The sequence below is a fragment of the Mesocricetus auratus genome, unplaced genomic scaffold (genome assembly GCF_017639785.1).
Source record: "Mesocricetus auratus isolate SY011 unplaced genomic scaffold, BCM_Maur_2.0 Super-Scaffold_100013, whole genome shotgun sequence".
NCBI classification, from domain to species: Eukaryota; Metazoa; Chordata; class Mammalia; order Rodentia; family Cricetidae; genus Mesocricetus; species Mesocricetus auratus.
Window position 1 is genome coordinate 66518876 of NW_024429196.1, and position 21935 is coordinate 66540810.

At 43.9% G+C, this 21935-nt stretch overlaps 1 protein-coding gene across 12 annotated transcripts in view; it reads right to left on the bottom strand.

Moving 5' to 3' along the window:
- Positions 1-21935, bottom strand: part of Atxn1 (ataxin 1) — a 395773-nt gene that overhangs the window by 162221 nt on the left and 211617 nt on the right. For 11 of the 12 annotated variants that reach the window (XM_040755915.1, XM_040755914.1, XM_013110596.3 and 8 more), the window contains one exon: positions 13717-13780. The exons of the other annotated variant lie outside the window; for it this stretch is intronic. The gene's annotated coding sequence lies outside the window, so the exon portion shown is untranslated. The remainder of the gene's footprint in view (positions 1-13716; positions 13781-21935) is intronic. 12 annotated transcript variants of the gene reach the window in all.

A 21935-nucleotide genomic window follows, 5' to 3' on the forward strand; every position in this document is an offset into this window, starting at 1 on the left:
GATTCTGAAACACAACAGTCTTCAGAGACAAGAGCTTATGAAGATGCTACCAGTGTGTGTGTGTGTGTGTGTGTGTGTGTGTGTGTGTGTGTGTGTGTTTACATTTGGAGGCCAGAGGAAAATGTGTGTGAGTGCTGCTCCTCTGGTACCAGCCAACTTGTTTTTCCCAAGATAGGAACTCTCTATGGTTCGGAACTTGCCAAGTGGGCTAGGCTGGCTGGCCAGTGACTGCTAAGTATATCACAGCACCTAGTTTCTTTTCACACCAGTTCTAAGGCAACAAACGCAGGTTCTCATGCTTATGATGCAGGCTCTTATTAGCAAGGCCATCTCCTCAACCCCCATCTATCTTTTCAACATGCAAGTGGTATTTGTATTGCTTCACATGCCAGACCAGATGAGTTTTAAAAAACCTCCACACCCACATACTTAAGGAATGGTAAGCAATGATAAAATGAATAGCACAGGGTCCCTTTGCCTCCCACAAGACGCAAGTCTCCTTCTGTGAAGTCTTTTCCTCTCCACCCAGCACCCACCCTTGTGGGAAAGACCCAGGTAAAGTGTATCCTGGTTTCAGTGGGGGACAGTAGAGGCTCTTGGTGTGAGGTTACTAGAAGCTGAGTTACATGGGAGTGGGAAATCATTCACTGGAAGTCCCCCAAAGTGAGAACTATTCCTAGGACAGCATCGGAGATTGGTCTGTTAGTGGGAGCTCATTCTCTTCAAAGCCACAAGCTGTGACTCCTTGCCTGGGTGACATGAAGCAGGCAGCATTATTTCAAGCTCATTGTCTTATTACACACTAAATCAAACGAAGCACTTTAAAGAGTCACGTGGGGGAGGTCTAATGATTTTTCTCTAGTGGGATCCTATTTAATATGCTTGCATAAGCAAAGCCAAGGCACCCTTTCAACTCCCTACTTTACAGTCCCCAGAAAAGACATTCTTGTGTAGATCCAGACACCTTACTATATTTCAGACAAGGATTGCCTTTGCTTTAACTTCTCTCTTCACTCCGAATTTAATCATAGTCAAGACATTTGAATTTCCTGAAAAACACAGACTCCATTTATGCGATGAGTTCAAAGATATTAATGTCATCTCCAGAAGTGTTGGGAGAGCTGATCAGTTCATGTTGGTAAATCACCTAGGGATTCCCAGGTCGAGACGTGAAATGGGTATTATCTCTATTTGTTTCTGTGGAGACTCCTTGAAGAGCTGTAGTTTAGTGAGTCTGATTAGGACTCAGCTTTTAACATCATAGAGGAGGGGGAAAATCTGTCACGCTTTCTGTTACACAGTTCTCAGACATCCAGGAGACTCATCTTGTTATCATGATCGGGTTAAAGGGTTTTAATGCATTGAGGCACTTACATTTCCCTCCCAAGACAAGTTCATTTGCTACTACACACCCCAGTCAGAGATAAGGTAACATAAGGATTTTATTTCCTGCATGCAACCATCATAAAAACCTTCATCTCCTTAATGTTTTAAGATCTTGTAAAGATAATCATGTGATTTCTTGCTCTCTTTAGCATTCCATTTTGACCAACATAATCCTGTTTATGGAAAGTGTATTACCTTGAAACCATCTCCATTAGGGTTCAAATATTTATAAAAGTTACCTATCTGTAGTGCTTATTTTTCATTAGGAAAGAAAATAAGTTTACCTACTAATTATTTCTGAGAGTATGACTTTTAAAGCCACAAGTGCTTGATGGTACTATAAATAAAAAAGGGATCTTTAAAGAGTCTTTCAAATGCAACTCAGTCAGTGGTTAAGCTGCATGATGCATGAAAATATACTCAGTGTAGGCATGGTGAAAAAATTATTAGTGACATATTTTAGCATAATGTTATAGAGTGACCCCTCACTGACCACGTCTCCTAGAACTTGTGCCTGTGCTAATTGTGGGAGGGAGTAGCACATCTTAGGGATAAATAAAGGGACAGGCACTTGTGGATTGGGAAAAAGTTTTCTTAATAGCATTAAACATCGTACCTCCAGCAATTCAGATGGGCACTAAGCTGATGTGCTCTGGAATGTGGCTTGTATGACTGGCAAAGTCGTTCAAAAGTTGAAAAAATGTCTGGCTTTATAGATAAGGCCCACAATTAAATTGCTTCATATGGAAGTAGAACAAAGAGGTGTTTCTAAATGAATTTATGGTTCCAAATATGTATATGTGATTAAGAAGTTTATGTACAGGACTGATTATTTAATCTAATTTGTGTGCATGCATGTCTGTATGAGAGTACATGCACATGAGTACAAAGGTTAGTGGATGTCTGGGAGGACATCAGATCCCCTGGAACTGGAATTACAGGTGATTGTGAGCTGCGAAAGGTTGGTGGAAGGTCCACCTGCAAGAACAGAATGATACCTTAATTGCTGGACCATCTCTAGACCCATCTACCTTGTTTTGTGAAAGAGAATCTCTTACTAGCATGGAGCTTACCAAGCAGGTTAAGCTGGCTGGCCATCAAGCTCCAGGAATCCACTTGTCTTTGCCTCCCCAGTGCTGGGACTAGAAACTTGCACACCCACTCCCACATCGTCTACATAGGTCCCAGGGCTCCAGTCGACGCTCCCATACACATACAACAAAATGCTTCACAGGCTGAGCTAGCAACGTGGACACAACATGACACATGCTCTACTGTAAAGCAGCTGTGTAATTAAGGGTGACATGGAGAAATGCAAAAGTCCTCAGAGGGCACAGGAGAGAGTTGGTCACTAGACGTCATTAATCTGTGAGTAATGCTCTTGACCTCCATGTCCAAACAGAAGACACCATGCTCGTGTTCTCACCCTCTCATAGTCAGGCTGGGGACTCACACTGGAAACACAAACTCCTCTATGTTTTAATACAGTAGCCATTTCAGGGGGAACCTAACACCATCATACATGCAGGAGTAGGTGTGCCACATGCAAGAATCCCTTCAGCAAGCTCAATTCTGATCCTTCAGATGTCTGTTTCACTGTCCTTTCTCCATCAGCACCGAGATGGAAACAAGACGGAAGGCAGGACAGCCTCTTCCAGCTTGTCCACTAGAGTTCTACGTTCACTGGCATGTAAGGGCATTCCCCTCCGGAAGCAGGAGGATAGAATCCAGGTTGAGAAGAACTAAGAACAGGATTCAGGTTTGAGGGGGATCAGTAAAGAGACTGATGTTCAGTTCGAAGTCACAGCACTCCTTTAGTGGTTGCCTTAGCAACCAGGTGACTTGCCAAGTAGCTTGGCTTCCTCTGTCCCTAAGCAGATAATAGCCAGGCTCTGATCCCACCCCGCCCACATATTTCCCCTTACCCAGCCTCTTAATCTTTGCAGGCTCCCCAGAAATGAGGTAGGATACCTATAGGTAGCCAGGTGCCAAGTTGGCTGCCCTTATCTTAGCCTCACTGTGGGGCCCTTCAAAGACAAATTCCCCCTTCCCCATAAAACATCATGTCTGAGGGGCTGCAAACAACTCTGCCTGAAGACACACCACTTGCTCCCCTGACTTGGAACCACAGAACTTACAATAACCACGGAAATAGATGTGAAAATGGACATGTCTTAGATCACACCTCAATTCAGAGAAAGTAATGCGTTTCAAATTCAAAACAAGGCCATTGTGCTGTTTCCAGCACTCACCAAACCAGGAACCTATACCCCCAAGGCAATGTCAGCACACCAGTTTTTCAAATACCAAGTGAAAAACAAACAGAACCGGTGTTTCCAAGTTCTAAACACTCAGGAGATTCTCCTTGACACTTTTAGAATGAAAGCCTCTTATTCTTCCAATCCATCAAAATGCAAAAGGAAGCAGAATGAGCTGGGGAGCAGGAAGTGGGCCCTCTGGTCTGGTTTTGCAAAGAGAGCAACCCACAGATTTGGATGCATTTTGAGACACTAAGAGTGGTTCATTGAGAAGCAGTGGTTGATTCCTTCTGCCTCCGGGGTAGGAGGTAAAGTCAGACGCAGCATACTGTACTTTAAAGACAGTGGGGGTGGCATTAAACCCTCTGACTGTCACCCTCACGCTCTGACCAGGATCGGACACACAGCACCCCATAGGAATTTGTGAGTGGCTGAGGTGACATGGCCTTCTTGCATTTGAGTTTCTTTTAACCAAGGATTGCACAGAAAAATATGGGTGCCAGCCTCCAGGACTCATTGCTGAAGCCAAAGGCTTTCTAAGTGTCGGGTTCTGTTCATTTTTTTGTTTGTTTGTTTTTGTTTTTCAAGACAGGATTTCTCTGTGGCTTTGGATGCTGTTCTGGAACTAGCTCTTGTAGACCAGGCTGGTCTCAAACTCACAGAGATCCACCTGCCTCTGCCTCCCGAGTGCTGGGATTAAAGGCCTGTGCCACCACCACCTAGCTAGGGTTCTGTTCTTTTTAGAACAGGTCCCCCAAAGTTTGGACAAGGGCTGGGAAAACATTTGGAGCATGCCGAAATTCTTCACATGTGACTCCTTCAGCTCTGGAATTGAGAAGACACATGACACACCAAGTAACATGTTTCTCCTTATTAAACATGGGATGTTCCCTCAAACAAAATCTGTCAGGACAGAGATTCCTGTTCACACTAATGGGAAGTGATCAAAACCCCCAGGATTGTTGGTTAGTCTACGCCAAAGCCTATCCCAGCTTTTGTTTCTAGACAAAGTACCTCAAAAGGGTATTGCTGTTACTTGAGATTTGAAATGTTTAATGCCTCTAATACTAGCAAGAACCTATAGGGAGAAAGGAAGAGAACATAAAAGCTGACTTCCGCCTCTTCCCTTCTACACAATACACAACAATCTATAAATAGTTTTGCCTGTCTGTTCAAATATACACCTCCTCCTCCGGAATAGAGGCTGCTGAACATCTTGCTGTTTCAAAGGAATTTTACACCACACACACACACACACACACACACACACACACACACACACACACAGCAGTTTTATGGGTACATGAGAAGAGCAATGCCACTTGTCTTCCACACCCAGAAGAGTGCAGGCTTTGCTGTTTTTGCAGAACAGAGACTTCATAAATAACAGCAGAATAAGCATGGAGGTCTGACCGCCAAGGGCCCCGAAGGCATTGATGAGCAGAGATGAAGACCTCACAGGCATCCTCTCTTCCAGCATTTCGTTCATACCCCATGGAGAAAGAGGGAAGGCAGTGTGAAAGGAGGACTCTTCCCAGTCATATTGTCACAGCCTTTCCTGTATCCAAGGTAAAGAGACTTTGGGACACACATTTAGGATCCCAGGGAATCCATGCATTTGCTTTGACTCTTTTGTGCCTTATATTGGCAACATGTACAACTTTGGCCTCTCTGATTAGACTGTCTTTTTTTGTTGTTGTTGTTTTGGTTTTTTGAGACAGGGTTTCTCTGTATTGTTTTGGAGGCTGTCCTGGAACTTGCTCTGTAGACCAGGCTGGCCTGGAACTCACAGAGATCCCCTGCCTCTGCCTCCTGAGTCCTGGGATTAAAGGCGTGCGCCACCAATGCCCGGCTAGACTTTTGCCACAAGAAAGAGGTGTCTATAAAAGTGATATGACTACTTGGCTTCAGAGAGAAAACTGACAAAGTATCCATTCCTCTTCTCATCCACCAAATATACCATTCTTTTCCTTTCTCCCTCTCAGAACTGGCTCCAACTTGTCAAACCCAAAAGGCTAAGTGGAAAAACATTGCTGTCTTGTAAGATTTTGCCAGCTAGAAAGACATAGTCATTCATTCTACAGAGCCACAGGGAGGCCCTAGGGTAGGACAGATCCCCCAGTGGTGGATGGAGGGCCCTCTCACCAGTGCATGGGTTCAGCAACCTCATTGGGGGTTTTAATTTCTCACTCACATTCAAGTCATCTTATCTCCACTGGAAGACCAGGATGGAGCTGGGACTTCAGACAATCGAGCTGCTGGCTTAAAAGCTGACTCTAGGCTCTAGCGAGGGAATGGAAATGGCGCATTGCTGGTAAATCTCTTACTATGTAAGAAGTAGGTCTTGATTCTGGATCCACATCACTCATGGTGTGAGTCTGTAACCCCTGTTCTGGGAAAGCAGGGACGAGAGGATGGCTGGGGTTTGCTGGCGATCCCAGTCTAGCCAAATCAGTGAGTTCCAGTTTGGGAGAGAGAGATCTTGTCTTCCTGTCCTTTCCCAAATAAGGTAGAGAGCAACTGAAGAAGACACTAACTTAGACCTTTTGTCTTCCACATAGATGTAGATGTACACATCAGATGCACACACATACACACACAAACACACACACACACATACACAGAGAGAGAGGGAGACAGACAGACAGATGGTGGAGAGGAGAGAGAGAAGGGAAGGGGGAGAGACAGAGAGACAGACAGAGAGCGAAGGAGCATTTGATCTTAACTCTTGGGAAGTTTAGAAGGAAAAGGTAAATGAACAGACTGGGGGGTGTGTCCTTCCTCAAGCCAAGGCTGTCTTCATTCTTCTAGAGTAGCCTCAACTACAAGTGACACTGTTGTAAATATAGTCTCAAAAAAATACCCACCAACAAGATAAAACAACACTATGACACACGCACATTCAACTGCCATGCAGGCTTTCAAAACTATACCTGTCCTCATCCCCAATGTTCCCTTGTCACTCCCACCTCAGGATGTCATTCTTTCTCCATAGCTCTTCTCACTGCCTCATCTTGCCAGGGTGACAGCAGCCTTCTCAGAGAGGCCCTGTCTCTTGTTTGGCCACCATTTTCAAAGTCCGGGGCTCCCTGACACACAGCTGATTTTATCACCAACGTGCTACCTACTATACTGTCCTGTCTCTGTCAATCAGTGGGAGGCAATGTAGGCACAACACCCTCTCCATTACCACTTCCCACAGAACAAGCAAATTTCCCTGTCTCAAGATGTGGCAAAAACCGCACTCAGTTCCCAAAGCTACCCTCCACCCCCACTTGACACACCAACCACAAGCCATAGGTCATTTCACTTGTGCTGCTGACTAGCCAACTGTGATGGGGGTTCCCGTACCCACTTCTTGTGTTTGATTAAACTGGTAGAGTAGCTCATAGAATTTGAGGGAATAATCATCTAGTTTACCACTCTTTTCTCATGTGTTTGTGTGTTGTGTGAGAGCACGTACACATATATGCACATGGGTATGCATATATGTGGGGGTGTGCCTGTGTGTGGAGGCTGATGCTAGGGGCTCTCCTTGGTTGTGAACCACTTTATTCATTGAGTCAGGGGCTCTCGATTGAGTTCATAGATAACGCTAGTGTACTCTGCCAATTTGCCCTGAAGGCCTTCTGTGTCAGTCTTCTGAGGACTGAGACTATAAGTGGACCACCAGACCCACCTGACCTTCACATGGGATCTGGGGATCTGTGCTCTGGTCCTCATCCTTGTACATCAAGCACTTTAAGCACTGAGTCATCTCCTGAACCATTCGCTGTTGTTGTTTTAATGAAGGATTTTACATAGATGAAGACAGGAAAAGAGGCAGGTATGGGGAGGGTGGCAGAATCTCCAGGCCCATTGTGTGCAAGGCACTGTTTCCCTTTCCCTCCAGGAACTCCCTGCTTTCTATGCTGACTCAATCATTGTTTTGCTCAAGTGTGGGCTCTTCCAGAAGGCCCGGCCCCAGGAACTGCAACCGAACCCTGCCTACCTCCAGGTCCCCAGGATGCATGCACATGTGTCAGATGACCTGGTGGTGGCAGTGATGGTGCAGTGTGAATGGGATCATGACAACATTATGGACAACTTAACCTCCTGAATTAAGTTTCTTAAATGAGGCTAAGTTATATCTCATTCAGAAGGCACAAGGTTAGAAAGAGAAGCTGGAACCACATAACACAAGGAGTTGAGCCTAGGACTATTTAGACATTGATGTGACCAAGTAGGGGGTGTGGAGTGCTAGTCCTTTATCAAGAGCTCAGCTTCCAACCAAGTTGGGTTTAATTTTTCTAAGTCCTTATGATCAGCTAGACATTATTGCTATTTAACCAACATTAGCCATGTAGTTTATATTGGTACTTTGAATCTTAGTAAGTATCTTTGAGCCAGGCCTTATTTTACCAAGTTCACAACTGCTATGATTCTTCCAGAAATGAGTGTCAATTCACTTCTACGCTCCTCCATTCTGTCACCCTATAGATATTTCTTGAGTACCTACTGTGTGCCAGAGTACAGGTCTGGGATACAGTGAGATGACTCAAAATAGAAATTCAATGCTCAGAACACAGCAGGTGACTAGTGAACCTTTCATGATATATCTTTGAAGCTTCTAATTGTGTAAGAAAGTCTCCAGATTTCTTCCCTTTCTGGTGGAAGGCCTGCAGATGGTCAGAAGAAAAATTATTGAGCTACGCCTAGAGGACAATGATCTAAGAGAGACACCACTTAAGTGACATGATACAAGGGAGGAATAAACCTTAATTTTATGAAGCCACCAGGAGCTTAGAACTGACTGTTTGACACAAAACCGTATCCTTTCCTGACTAATACAATAGCTTCCATTTGCTCTATTATCATTCGTTTGGCAATGAACCTGTGAATAATATCTACTGACACATCTGCAATCGACTGCCTTTTATTTCTTTCCATTTCTTTAATATTACCTGTAATCATGCCTTGCCTCTTCAACTAGTCTAGGGTGTCTTGAAGGCTGTGACCTTGGCTGTGACTTTCAGAGTTTGTCTCTTCGTTCTCCAACTCTCTTCCCTCCTTTCCCTTAATTTCTCCCCGAATCCAGGAGTGAGCTTTGCACATACCAACAGCCATGGATTAAAATACCGAGATACAGTAGACAAGCCTGGCAAGGCTTTCATGGACACTGAGTAGAGGTGACTAACCGGCTCCCCAAACAAAAACAGCACGCTCAAGAACTATGGGACTGGATGAAGGTGGTAGGATCTTACAGGTAGGGAGCCGGGATGATCTGTCTCGATTGACTGGGAGGCGGAAAGTAAAACATGCACTGGGCTGAAGCATCACCATACCCCCCAGCCCCATCTTATAAACTTCTCTGGCCCTTAGCTCCACCCTTTTCTTCTCCAAGGCTGGTAAGTGAGCTATCTGGCGGGGGCTGGAACCAAATGTGGCCCCAGCCTCCTCTGGATGGAAAGCGGATTCCCCTTTTCTTCTTCCCGCAGACAGGGCTCTGCAAACTCAAAACGGTTCCGGTTATGAACACTAAGGGCTACACTAAAGAACAGGGCACCAGGGAGGTGGTAAGTCCCTCTGGCTCTCACTCTATAACTGTTACTAGCAGCATAAAAATTCTGGCTTCCACCTGCCTTCTGACTTTTGTCTTACTTCCGTTGACTCAGGACTTGGGAAGAAAACTCCTTTAACTCTTTTAAGATAAAAGTTTTCATATGAAAAACCTGCTCCTTTCCCAACAGACTTTAAAACTAAATTAGGAATCACTCTCCTAATCTATCAAGACTGTCACTTTAATGAAACCCCCTTCAAATCTCTGATTTAATGGCTCCAAAGACAACCGCTAGACTGAGAAACCTGGCCCCAAAGGCAAATGCTGTGAAAGGGAGTATTGGGGGTGGGGTGGGAAAAAAAGCTTACCTTTGTGCCAGTGTGAACCATTATCCACACCAGTGTGTGGTCAAGACCCACAACGGGAAGAGAGGGAAAGCCAAGTCTTTAGATGCTCCTAATTTGAGACTTTAAAGCTACATTTAAGAATATACACTAAGAATTTCCTAAATGTATCTTTTCTTTAAAACCTATTAACAAACACTTGAATACATTTACACACATACATCACAGACCTTGGGAGGCAGGATGAGGCTATGACACCATCATGAATAAGTGGTATGGCATGGACACTACGCACCAGGCTCCTTGTATTAGAGAAATTTAGAAAGAAGGCCCATGGAGGTGGGGGAGGAAGAGATGCAATGATTCTAACAGTACAAGGCTTGCTTTCACCTAGAAAGATGTTCTACCTGCCCCCCCCCACACACACAAAGAAATAGTAATCAAAAGAAGAAATGCAGGGCTGGTGTCAAATGAATGGCAGAGATATTTGAAAATGCTTCTGGAGATTAGGTGTGGGGACACACACCTGTGACCCTAGTCCTTGAGGATGACAAAGGACATCCTCAAGTTTGAGGTCAGTCTGTGCTACTGCAATGATGTTAATTGCCAACTAGGTAGGTTGACGTTTGGGTACTTGTGTGGGTTTGTCTGGATTGTCTTAGCTGATGTGGGAAGGCCCATGCTGACTGTGAATAGGATTAGTCCCTGGTCAGGGATCCTGGATTGTACAAAGTCAGTGATTCTCAGTCTTCCGAATGCTCCTCATGTGGTGACCACACCGCACCATAAAACTATTTTATTTGTACTTTATAACAACAATTTTGCTACTTTTTTGAATCATAATGTAACTATCTGATATGTGACCCCTGTGAAGGGGTCACTTGACTTCCCAAAGAGGTCATGACCCACAGGTTGAGAACCACTGTATGAAGCAAAGGAAGCTGAGTATCAGAATTCATGTGTGTGGGCACTGGCCTCTCTTTCTGATTGCAGATGTAACATGATCAGCGGCCTCAAGCACATGCTACCATGCCTTCCTTGCATGATGGATGGGTTGCGTTTTGAACAGTGAGCTAAAATAAAGCCTTCCTTCCTTAGGTGGCTTTTGTCAGAGGATTTTATCATGGCAATTACCTAGGACAATTACATGGTAAACCTCAGGCCAGCTTGGGCTTATGAAACTCTGTTGCTTTCAGAGTTTAGTGGGAGAAGCACCGGCCTAAACCAGTGTTTCCAACAGATGTGAAAGATGGAGAATATCAGAGACAAAAGCTTCAAGGGCAGCTAGGATCTGTGTCCCTAGCAGAAACTTCTGGAAGGAGAGGAATGGTGAGTACCTTACTTCTTTGTGTAGCCCTGTACCTGTCACACAGGTTTATAGCATGTTCCATGAGCTCTCTGGATCACACATGGCTGTCAATGCCTACCTTCCAGCCAGGAGGAGCTGACCATCATATACAGGAATCTCGGACTTTGCCATGACCTTATGATAGAGCTATCCTGTCACAGAGATGAGGCCACACACAAGTGACTGGCTCTCAAGCACTAAGGTTGGGAGGTGCTTGCTCTGCTGAAGAATGAGAGCATGGGCATTGCCTTCCTCCTTGCCCAGTTCCAGGCTAGATAAGGAAACCAGCAAGTGTTAACAGCAGAGTTAGATAACAAGGAAGACACAGTGCAGATTCCCCATACTATAAAAGTCCCCAGGAAGGGAAAAAGCAGAGGGAGACAGGCAGGAAAATGAAGGAGGCATTATGGCAATCCTGGGTCTGCTCAGGATACATTGCCTGCTGCAAGCATTATATCTTTTTCTGGCTGCACAGACATGTTGCTATGGAACCAATGCGTGTCACTGCCATTTGGCCTCTAGCAAATGAAATCTCAGTGCTGGCAAGAGCACTTCACTGGATTTCCCTTAAAGGGATACCATCCATGCTAAGTGCCGTTATAAATTGAGTGTGCTACCCTTCCAGAGCTCTAGTCCTCGACACAGCAAGACACAGAACACAGCCACTCATGTTTTATAGGGTGGAAGAAAAATCGGGACTGTTTTTTTTCATTCAAAATGTAGTTTTATTTCAGGGAAAAAAACACAACAAAACAAAATAAAGTAAGCAAGCAAGCAAAATCACCTTGGGGCAATGAGGAAAAGAGGTTCCAAACTTTGTGTACCTCAAATGAATAAAGTATGTCAGCAGGATTGTTACTTTTTAGGCTTGGTGTTGGGTGGATCCCAGAGTCTTATTCCATATGCCCAGTAGCACTTACTACTGAGCTACTTCATAGCCCCATGCTTCTTCTTAGGCTAAAAATCCCCCCCCCACAAAACAGTCGTGGGTTCAGATTGAATTTACCTTGCATCTAATTGGTAAAGAACAAATGGCTTATGATATTCTACATAATAATCCTTCCTGAGGGTCAAGATCAAACTACTGATGACTCTAGTGAAGGAACAAGTCCTTGCATCTGTACTGCATAAGTTCCAGGGGTTTTGCTGGCCTCTTTCTACAGTGGTTTGTTTGGCCTTTGGCCTTAGATCTTTGTCTACAATTTCATTCTTTATACAAAGAAAAATAACAGCGTAGATATAGTTTGCCATTTCCCCTCTTAGTTATCTTTTAAGTTTAGTCTAGTCGAAAGCCTGATTCTACAAAGACCTTTGGATCTTACAGAGAACAACAAACCTTCATGTCCACTACACATACACACACACACACACACACACACACACACACACACACACACACGCATGCATGCATAGATATATGCATTTTCTATGAATATGCACTGATTGCCAACTTTACAGGATTTAGAATCAATGAGTAGACACACCTCTGAATGTATCTGGGAGGACAGCTCTGAAAAGGTTTAACTGAGGAGGGAAGACCCACTCAGAATGTGGGGAGCACTGTGTATTATGCTGGATTCCCAGACTGAATAAAAAGGAGAGTGAGCTAAGCAATGGTATTCATCTCTCTGTACTTACTGACTGTAAATATGATGTAACCAGCTGCCTCATGCTAGCTCCTAGCTGCAAAACAGATGTGTTAGGCAGTCTCAACATGTGACAATGTGGCACTACAAAGGCAGTGGTTTGAAAAGAGTGTAAGAGGAAATTGTAGTCATGCAGCTCCTTAGTCTGAGTTGAAATAGCCCCCTTCCCAAAGGGAAGGGAAACTCGATGACCCAGGAAGCTCACCAGACTTACAGGATCCACTGCCCTCTTCATGCAACTATGGCTTTTTGGTGACACAGCTGCTGGAATCGCCCTTCCCTACCTTTCTTTAACCTAGCAAACTCACTGGTCCACTTGGCTGGATTCAATTCTTTGCTTATGTGCTTGCTGCCCTCTAGAAGGTGAATAGATATTTGTTTACATGTTCCTAGACAGAGTTATGCAAATATGCTCATGCCAATGAGGTTCACATCAGATGGTTTCTGGACACACCTACTCTGTCAAGCCTTCTTGGTCATGTGACAGCTCTGAAGCCAAACAGTACTACTTTAGCATCTGCCTTAGGGAAACAGGGCATTATTATTATATTAGTACATTGTTTAAATTAAGTTATACAAAGAAATCTATTCTCTTGGAAATAAGCTGTGGCTGAAAAACAACCATCTTTCCACAGGACGACCAGCTAAGAGTCAAACTCCATTCTCACCCTGCTGGCTATGCTACTGTCTATGATATCACAGGTCTCTTGGAGCCCACCGGGTCCCCGCTGTCTCATCTGCACACAGGGACTTTCCCAGGTACCTTGGGAGGTCCCACTGACTGCATTTAACCTATTAGCTCTTTCTCATGGCACTCACAAGACACAGCCTTGTGAACCAGACGGAAAGTCTCCCCTTGCCCACAATCTTATCTCTATATACCCGTCCCCCTAAGAAAGACACTGGCCGTTGACCTCTCTGTGAGCTGTACAAGGTGACAGCAGCTGTGAGGGAGGCTCTTGAGAGGAGACTTGGGTCCAGCAGGAAGCAGCAGAGGAAAAGCTCTGAGCAAAGCCATCTTTTCCAGGAGAGACCCCGGCAAACGAGTTAGAGGATGGAAAAGAGCCTCTTGACTCCAAGCTCCAGAAGACTTCCCCAGCTGCCTGTTATCAGATACTCCATCGTGGAACCTCACAGTATCAAACACCATTTTGACGTGGTCAAAAATAGATGGTACATTTACATCCTCACTCACCCTCTGCCAACAGTGGATTGGTTTCTTCTCAAGAAGAAAGTTTTGGTCTAATTTCTTTGGAAAACTGAAAGAGAAAAGAAATAGATTTCAAAAACGACTGGGGACCCTAGTTGCTGAATCAGCACAGGTTGGTGGGTGGGGAGGGCAAGGACATTGGTGGTTAGTAGATACACATGGTGATATGTAGCTGGTGACGTGAATTTTAAAACACTTTTCAACAATCAATATGCAGAAAACCATGGTATGCGTGGTTTATTTAGCATGAGTTATATGATAAGGTACATATATTTTGATGTGTGGGAAATATTTTTAGGTGGGTCTTTTAAAATCTCCCCAAGTGCCACACCTTAAAGCCTTGATCCATAGCCATCTGTATCTAGGTTTGCCTGGGAACACAGACTTGGCAGGATACAGCCCTCCACCCCCCCCCACATCAAGTCTACTGAGTAATGTTATACAGAGGCCACACATCTCTAGTACTAACTGGTCCAACCAGCTGTGGGAAAGATACAAGATGACTCTTGGCCAGAGGAAGGCTGAATGATAGAGACAGATAGGGAGTGAGAGCAGAAGAGTTCCGGCTCCATTCCAGCCCAAGTGTGCTTCTTAGCTCTGCTACCCGTAGCTGAGTGATTCCAGCCATGGGATCCCTCTGAGTTTTCCTCATTTGCATAATGCCAATGATCATAGCAGCTGCTGCATGCCTCTCTGTGCTTATCACTGCAGCACGAGGCAGGCAGGAGAGACAATAAAAAGAATGGCCTTGATTACCCTTTAGCTCAACACATTCATGTATCTGTAACAGGAGGAGAACTGGAGAGGGAGTTTTGGACTCTATCTGGATATGAGTACCTGCACTGTGTTGACCTTCTTCCCACTTACCCCAATCTGATGAGACAAATGAGAACAAAGTAAAGCTGTTTACTATAAAACAGTGACATGATGTAGATGGGGGGCTCAAGAGACAGAAATCAGAAAAATTCCCACTAAGAACCAATATTAATACTTTCACTTACACTCTACTTTCTTCCCAATGCCCATGAATACACACATGCATTTGGAGTAGAAATAAACCCAGGCATACACATATAATTTAGTTTAACATGTTTTTAGGGTATTCATATCATTTTGCCAACTGATGTTTTATAGCTGATATACTAAAACCCTCTTTTATTGCCAGTACATTTATCTACATCTATTTTTGGAAACAGGATATCAGGTAGCCCAGGCTAGCTTTGAACTTGGTATATAGACAAGAGTGACCTTGAGTTTATGTTCCTTCTGCCTCAGCCTCCAGAGTGCTAGGGATATGGGCCATTACACCTAGTTTATTCAATACTGGGGATCAATCCCCCAGAGGCTCATGTATGCTAGGCCAGCACCCCACCAAGTGAACTTAGCCTATATAAAAAAATATTTAAAGGACTATAAGATATTGCTTTGGGAGAATGAGGCAATACATATTTATTTGTTGAGCATACAGAATCCACCCATGTATCTGTATTTATAAGAAATGACTGCACACTATAGCTGTCTGTGTCTTCTTTCCCTTCTCTGTTTTCAAGATTGGGAAAGGCCAATTGCTTAAATATAGTAAATTTTAACAGCAAAAATTTGTTTGTGTTTGAGTGGGTGAGCTCAGAAGAATACAAACTGGCACATATATCATGGGGAATGAAATCATAGCTCACAATTTCCAGTGAGCAGCTAGAAGATGTTGACAGGGACTAGAGATGATAGGCAATGGGAATGCTTACTAACGTAGGAAATCATAAGTCTAACATTAAACAAGTGTCCCTGTTTTTAACCCAATCATGGTAGACCGGATTTGTGATACAGAGAGAGGCAATTGAGTATTTCAGGGTTCTGAGTGGCCCTAGAATTAATTCACATACTTTGAGTTCAATATCCATGAAAAGGACATTGGAATATGCCACAAGAAGGTGTCAAACATGGGACTACTTGTACAATGTCAGTGTCTCTGGTATAATTCCTTTCTCAAAGAGAATAGTTGATTCGATAAATCATATATAAGGTGGTTACTTGAGTCACAGGCCACACGATCACCTCCATTATCAAGGCTGTACTATAACCCTAACAATGATGAGTCACAGGGGCTGGAGAGATGGCTCAGAGGTTAAGAGCACTGACTGCTCTTCCAGAGGTCTTAAGTTCAATTCCCAGCAATCACATGGTGGCTCACAACCATCTACAATTCAATCCAGTGCATATGTAATAAATAAATAAATGTTTAAAAAAAACAATGACCAAGTCACATTTCAGACAAAGGCCACTAGAGAGAGGCTGGGGCATTGAGTATATGCCTACAGTTGTCCAAGGGTGCTGACAACTCATCAGTCTTTTAAAAGTATTCTTGACTCTGTTACGACCAGCAGACAAGAAGTAGGGGTGAGGGGATAGCAGGGAGCAGCAGGGAAAGACAGTACAATGAAACACTGAACAATGAGGACAAGCACATGAATGAGAAATTAAGTTTTATTTGTGAAACCAGAGTCCACAAGAGATGACAAGTGGGAGCCAACGGCATGAGCCCCCTTGTATGAGATAGATAATGGATCATTCATATTGTCTACTGGATAGGACCAAGAAATGCCTAGGGCACGAGTGAGTCACCCCATGGCATTCCTGTGAAGGGTTAATTTAGGGGAGAAGACACACTCTGAATCTGGGTGTCACCTGTGGTGAGGAGGGGGTGTCCTTGGCTATGAGGTGAGATCAGCTCAGCCCTCATCTCCCACCATGATGTTTTGAGTTGCCAAAGCGCCGTTCCCCCCGGAGTGATTGATCACAGATTGATACCTTCAAAACTATGAGCCAGTCTAAACCTTCCCTCTTCATAAGTTGATTATCTTGGGTGTATGATGCAATGACAGAAAGTTGACATATTGAATCATAGCCTCAGAGAAAGCACCAGCTCCTCACTGTTGGCTCTTACCGTGTAATCAGTAGCTGATTTCCGCTGACAAAGTTTAGCTCTCCTTTCTAGCCCAAACTGAATTTCTCTACTAGGAAGCTCTACTAGTCCCATTGCACAGACTAGCAAAGCAAGGCTCGGGAACACATCAATGACAAAGCTAAGCTTGTCAGTTTAATGACCAAAGGGCAAAGCTGAGCTCCCAGCTCCCTGTATTATGTAGTTGTTTTTCTTTTTTTTTAATAGTCAACTCTCCACACACTAGCACTCTGACAGACACAAAAAGTAAGAGCCAGCTGTCACTAAGTCAGCAGACAGTCCTTTTTCAGGTAATTATTTTGAGGGTAAGCAAACAAGAGTGGCAGGGGACGTTATCTACGGCACTCAGTGGGTGCTAGGGAGTGCTCTCCAGGCAGAACAACGGGGCCTAAAGTGCTGACAGTTGCATAGACACAAAATGTAGCCCTGGCAAGTGAGTCTAACAATTACTGTGCATCACTTTGATTATGAACCACAAGCATGCAATCAACAGCGGAGAGACAGTCCTAAACGATCCCCATCAGCATTTCACTTCAGTTACCAAAGCAAGGCGGATGAGCACACGTTCATCTGACCTAAGCGCAACGCTAATAAACCAGACATGAAGAGTCCACAACAGCAATGACAGCTCGAGAACACGCCACGGTGGTGGCCACCAGATGTAATGGATGAACCTCGGCTCATCCAATGCTTTATTTATTACCTTAGGGTAAATAAATACTACTTATGTAATTCTCATCTAATAAAGTCATGCGTACAGGCAACCCAATTTAAACTGAGAAGAGATTGAAGCTGGTTTAACAGATCCCCTAAACTATATGACACCCATGTTCCTAGAAGGACTTTGAGATCTCATGCTAAATTTGGTGAGTCTTCCCTTGAATTATGGTCCAGTTTTGGCGTTCTAAGAGTTATAGTATTTATTTCCCATTCCCTAGGCCATTCTCAGTACTGGCCTTTACCTCACATACTGAACAAGCAGCAGGAAGGAATGCATCTCCACAGCATCATAAGTAAAGAGGCATGTGAATCCAAATGAAAGGTCAATTAAGAGGAGCTACTACTTCCAAATTATGAAATGAAATTTGTCTAAACTGGAAAAGATGATTGCAAGATTGCAAATATATGCTGTGACAGTGGAGATCTGTTGTTTTCAGGCAACTGTTTCTCTCTGTCTGTCTCTGTTTCTCTCTCTCTGTCTCTCTCTTTCTCATACACACATGCACACACAGACACACACACAGACACTCATCATACTACACACACACACACACACACACACACAGCAAAATACAATTGCTGTCGTGCTGACTACAGAGCCCATCTTCAAAGGCTTCCTTCCCACCATCACTGTATTTCCAATGCTACCATTGAAAACTCAAGCTGGAAATGGTATTTTGGGAGCATGTTTTAAAGGGACATTAACAGAAAAGTCACCATACATCTAGCCAGCTCTGGGAGAGAAATACTGCTTATTATACTGTCGCCTGAGGTCAAGCGTGTGACTCACCACTCCTGGCATCATATGGCTGCTCAAGAAGTTTTGGAATCTGGACTTTTATGAATGTTAGGCTGGGGAATTAAAATGTATTGGTTGATGACACATGTTTTGGGGAGAGGGGATTGAGACAGGCTCACTATGGTAACAGAGGCTAGTTTGAATTCCTGATCTTCCTGCCATCACCTCCCTAATTCTGAGACTACAGGTATGCAGCGCCACCAAGAATGTACACATGTGTACACATATATGTGTATACATGACCTTATTCTATGTTTCATTTAACATAAACGACATTCTTGCTTTCTCTCCTTAACCTCTTTTACAAATAACTTCTTCTAACAGGGGAAAGGGTGACTGTTTAGTGACAGTTAACTGGCCAATGTTTATTAATTAGTAGAAGCCACCAGGACCCAAGCACTGGCCTCTATAGAGTTTGGTACCCCATTCAAGCCCCTCGACTATCTTTGTAGTGTGAAGAGATTTCATCCCTTGTACTCACCACATTCAACAACACATCATCCCCTCCATGGTCAATAAGCGTCTCAGTTAGAGGTACATTTGTAACCTCAGTTAGAGGTACATGGTCAATAAGTGTCTCAGTTAGAGGGACATTTGTAGCAGTCTATTTCTTGTGTGACCCCATGCACTTGGTCACTTACTCTGCCTTAAGTTCTTTTCTTGTCTCAGTTATTTGAGGACCTGTTTTTGGGTCATTAATCAGTTACTTTCTCTTTTAAAATGTTTCAATGAGCACATATTAATTATAAAAATGGGTTTCTCTATGACACCTTCAAACGTGTAGATAATATATTTTGATCATTTTCATTTCCTTCTTATCCTCCCTTGCTTCCGACTCCACCCATAAATCTCCCTCTTAAGTTTCTCTCTTACTTTTAAGTCTATTTTAATATTTTGATTTCCTTATTTATCGATTGATTTATTTTGGTGACCCTGTGAATATCATTGGTGCTGCTTTCAGAAGCATGCTTTTTGCTTGTTGCTCTTCATTTATGATATAGTGTCCCATTCTATAGCGCAGGCTTGCCTGGACCTTACTGCATAGCCCAGGCTAACTCACCCTAGCACCGATGCTTTAGCTTCAGCCTCCTGAATGCTGCGATTATGGCCCGAGCCACCATGCCTGGCTATTTTTGTGTTTATTTACTTGTGTATTTGTTTCCTTTTTTTAGACAGTGTTTCACTTAGCAGTCTCGACTGGCCTAGAACTGACTATATAAACCAGACTCTGGTCCTCCTGCCCATTGCTGCTGAGTGCTAAGACCACAGGAATGTGCCATCATGTCTGGTTCTGTCTTCACATTAGTTTTAATGTGAAGATTTTTCTTGAGCTAGGAGCTAATTGGAAAATATAAGAGAAGTGTACCTCTTTTAATTTCAGTATCAAAGTTTAGGGCTGGAGATACAGCTGATTGAGAGAGCACTTGTGCGGCATGCAGAAGGCCCCAGGTTCAATCCCCTTCACCACAAAACAAAGATCAGTTCTGTTCAGGTCATCATTGGGTTTAGATGCTTGACAAGCTCATTAGCACCCCAAATGCTAAAGCTGTCTTGAGTGTTTCCTTGCTATTCAGCCCAGCAAAGTATCGTCCTTGCCAATGGCCAGGGGATACAAGTGTTGAATTCTGCCAGTGTGATGCCATTCAGGGTGAGAGCCAACTCAGCTTGCCTTCAAGAGAAGGGCTCCAGTGCACAAGGAACTGTACACTAGAATGATTTCATAACCAGAGTGCAACTACAAAATTGCTTTAAAATGTGATTTTTAACCTATCCTCTGCTATCTATCATGACATCCTTTACCTACAACCCACTGGAAAACTGCCCCCGAGGTCTTCCGGCATGGAAGAGTCCCACCAGGACAACAGGAATCCTCCGATAGTCCAGGGAGTCTTCTTAAAGCTGTGGTGTTGGTGCAAATTAAAAGGATAGGTCACTGTGTCCCCCAAGGGTCCTTCTGAACAAGGGGTTTCATAGGCACAATTTTATCTCCTTGGTTACGGTTCATGAACATCTTTTCATTTTTAGCTCTGTCCAGGAAAGGGAAGGGAGGAGAGAGGGAAGGAGAAAATAAATAAATAAATAAATAAATAAATAAATAAATAAATAAATAAATGGAGGAAAGAAAAAAGGAAGGAGAGAAAGAAAAAAGCAAAGAAGGAAGGAAAGAAGAAGGAAGGGAGAAGGAAGGAAGGAAGAAGGAAGGAAGGAGGAAGGAAGGAGGAAGGAAGGAGGAAGGAAGGAGGAAGGAAGGAAGGAGGAAGGGAGAAGGAAGGAAGGAGGAGCAAGCAGGCAGGCCAGCTGGAAAGCAGCCACGAGCTCCAAGACCCAAGTATTTCACTCTGAAATTCATACTGACAATATTATAGTCATGGCAATTTAGAGGAAAATTGGAATCTAATGAGAAAAGATAAGAGAGGAGCACAGATCAAGGGACTCCTGAAAATCAGCCTCAGATAGTGCCACCAAGACCTAGGGGTTCTCTGAGCTTATTAATACAAACCACCTCCCACCTGGGGGCATGTGAAGTGATTGCAGTCATTTCTCTAAAACTATTAGTCACCCTCAGGCTGATTTACCTCTAAACAAGAGCATTCTGTAACCAGGGATCCATCTATATGGTTTTGTCACCTGAGAGGCCTCAAGGTCATCGACTAGAGTAACCTGATAAGAATGACCTCACCCACCAAATATAGCACAGTGGTGTCACTGATCAATACAGGAGCTCCACATAGCATCCTCAGAGCCTTCTCCAGGGAGGTTCCTGCACAGAGCGAAAACAAATTATACCCTTCCAGGCAGATGACACATGAAGACAGAAGGGTGCCTTCTGCAAAGTGAATCTTTTGTTCTGTGTGAGGGGTGCCAATCCAACTCAGGAAAGGGAGAGAACAGAAGCATCCACGTGAGGGAAGCATGCAAGGGGGGGCTCACTTTTCTCTACCTGAGGCTGCCCTCTTTCCACTTGCCAGCCTGGAGGTTTGAACCTCAACACCACACAAGCCAGGTGTGGTGGGGTATCCTGTAATACTAGCACATGGGAAGACAGGAGAATCACGAGTGTAAGGGAACCTTCAGCTGCATAGTTGAGTTTGAGGTCAACCTGCAATAATGAGAATCTGTCTCAGAAAAAGAAAGTATATAAAGTATAAACACAAATGACTGCCACGCCCACCACTAAGAAACAGACCTGTATCTTAAAACTTGTCCCCTAGCCCTGACCTCCAACATAAAGCAGAGAAAGGATCAGCGATAATAATGCATATCACACAGTGTTTCCCATGTGGTAGACTCTATTCTAGTAGCACATGGATTGGTTCAACCTTCCCAACACTCTAGGGAAACAGACTCCATTTTAATGCCCATTGAACAGACAGGAACACCGAGGCACAGGGTAAGCTACACTTGAAGGAGGTGCACGGAGAAGGGGTTGTAGTTATTTTCTCATTCAAGAGTCAAAACACACAATCATTAAATTGTCTAGTTAACAACAGCAGCAGCCACACTGTAACTGGTACTCACAGCTTTAAAAGCTATAGATTTTTGCTTATGCTTTATCTGTCAGTCCCAATGGAGGGTTCTGCAGATATCCAGGTGTGTGTGTGTGTGTGTGTGAGAGAGAGAGAGAGAGAGAGAGAGAGAGAGAGAGAGAGAGAGAGAGAGAGAGAGAGAGAGAGAGAGAGAGAGAGAGAGAGAGAGAGAGAGAGAGAGAGAGAGAGAGAGAGAGAG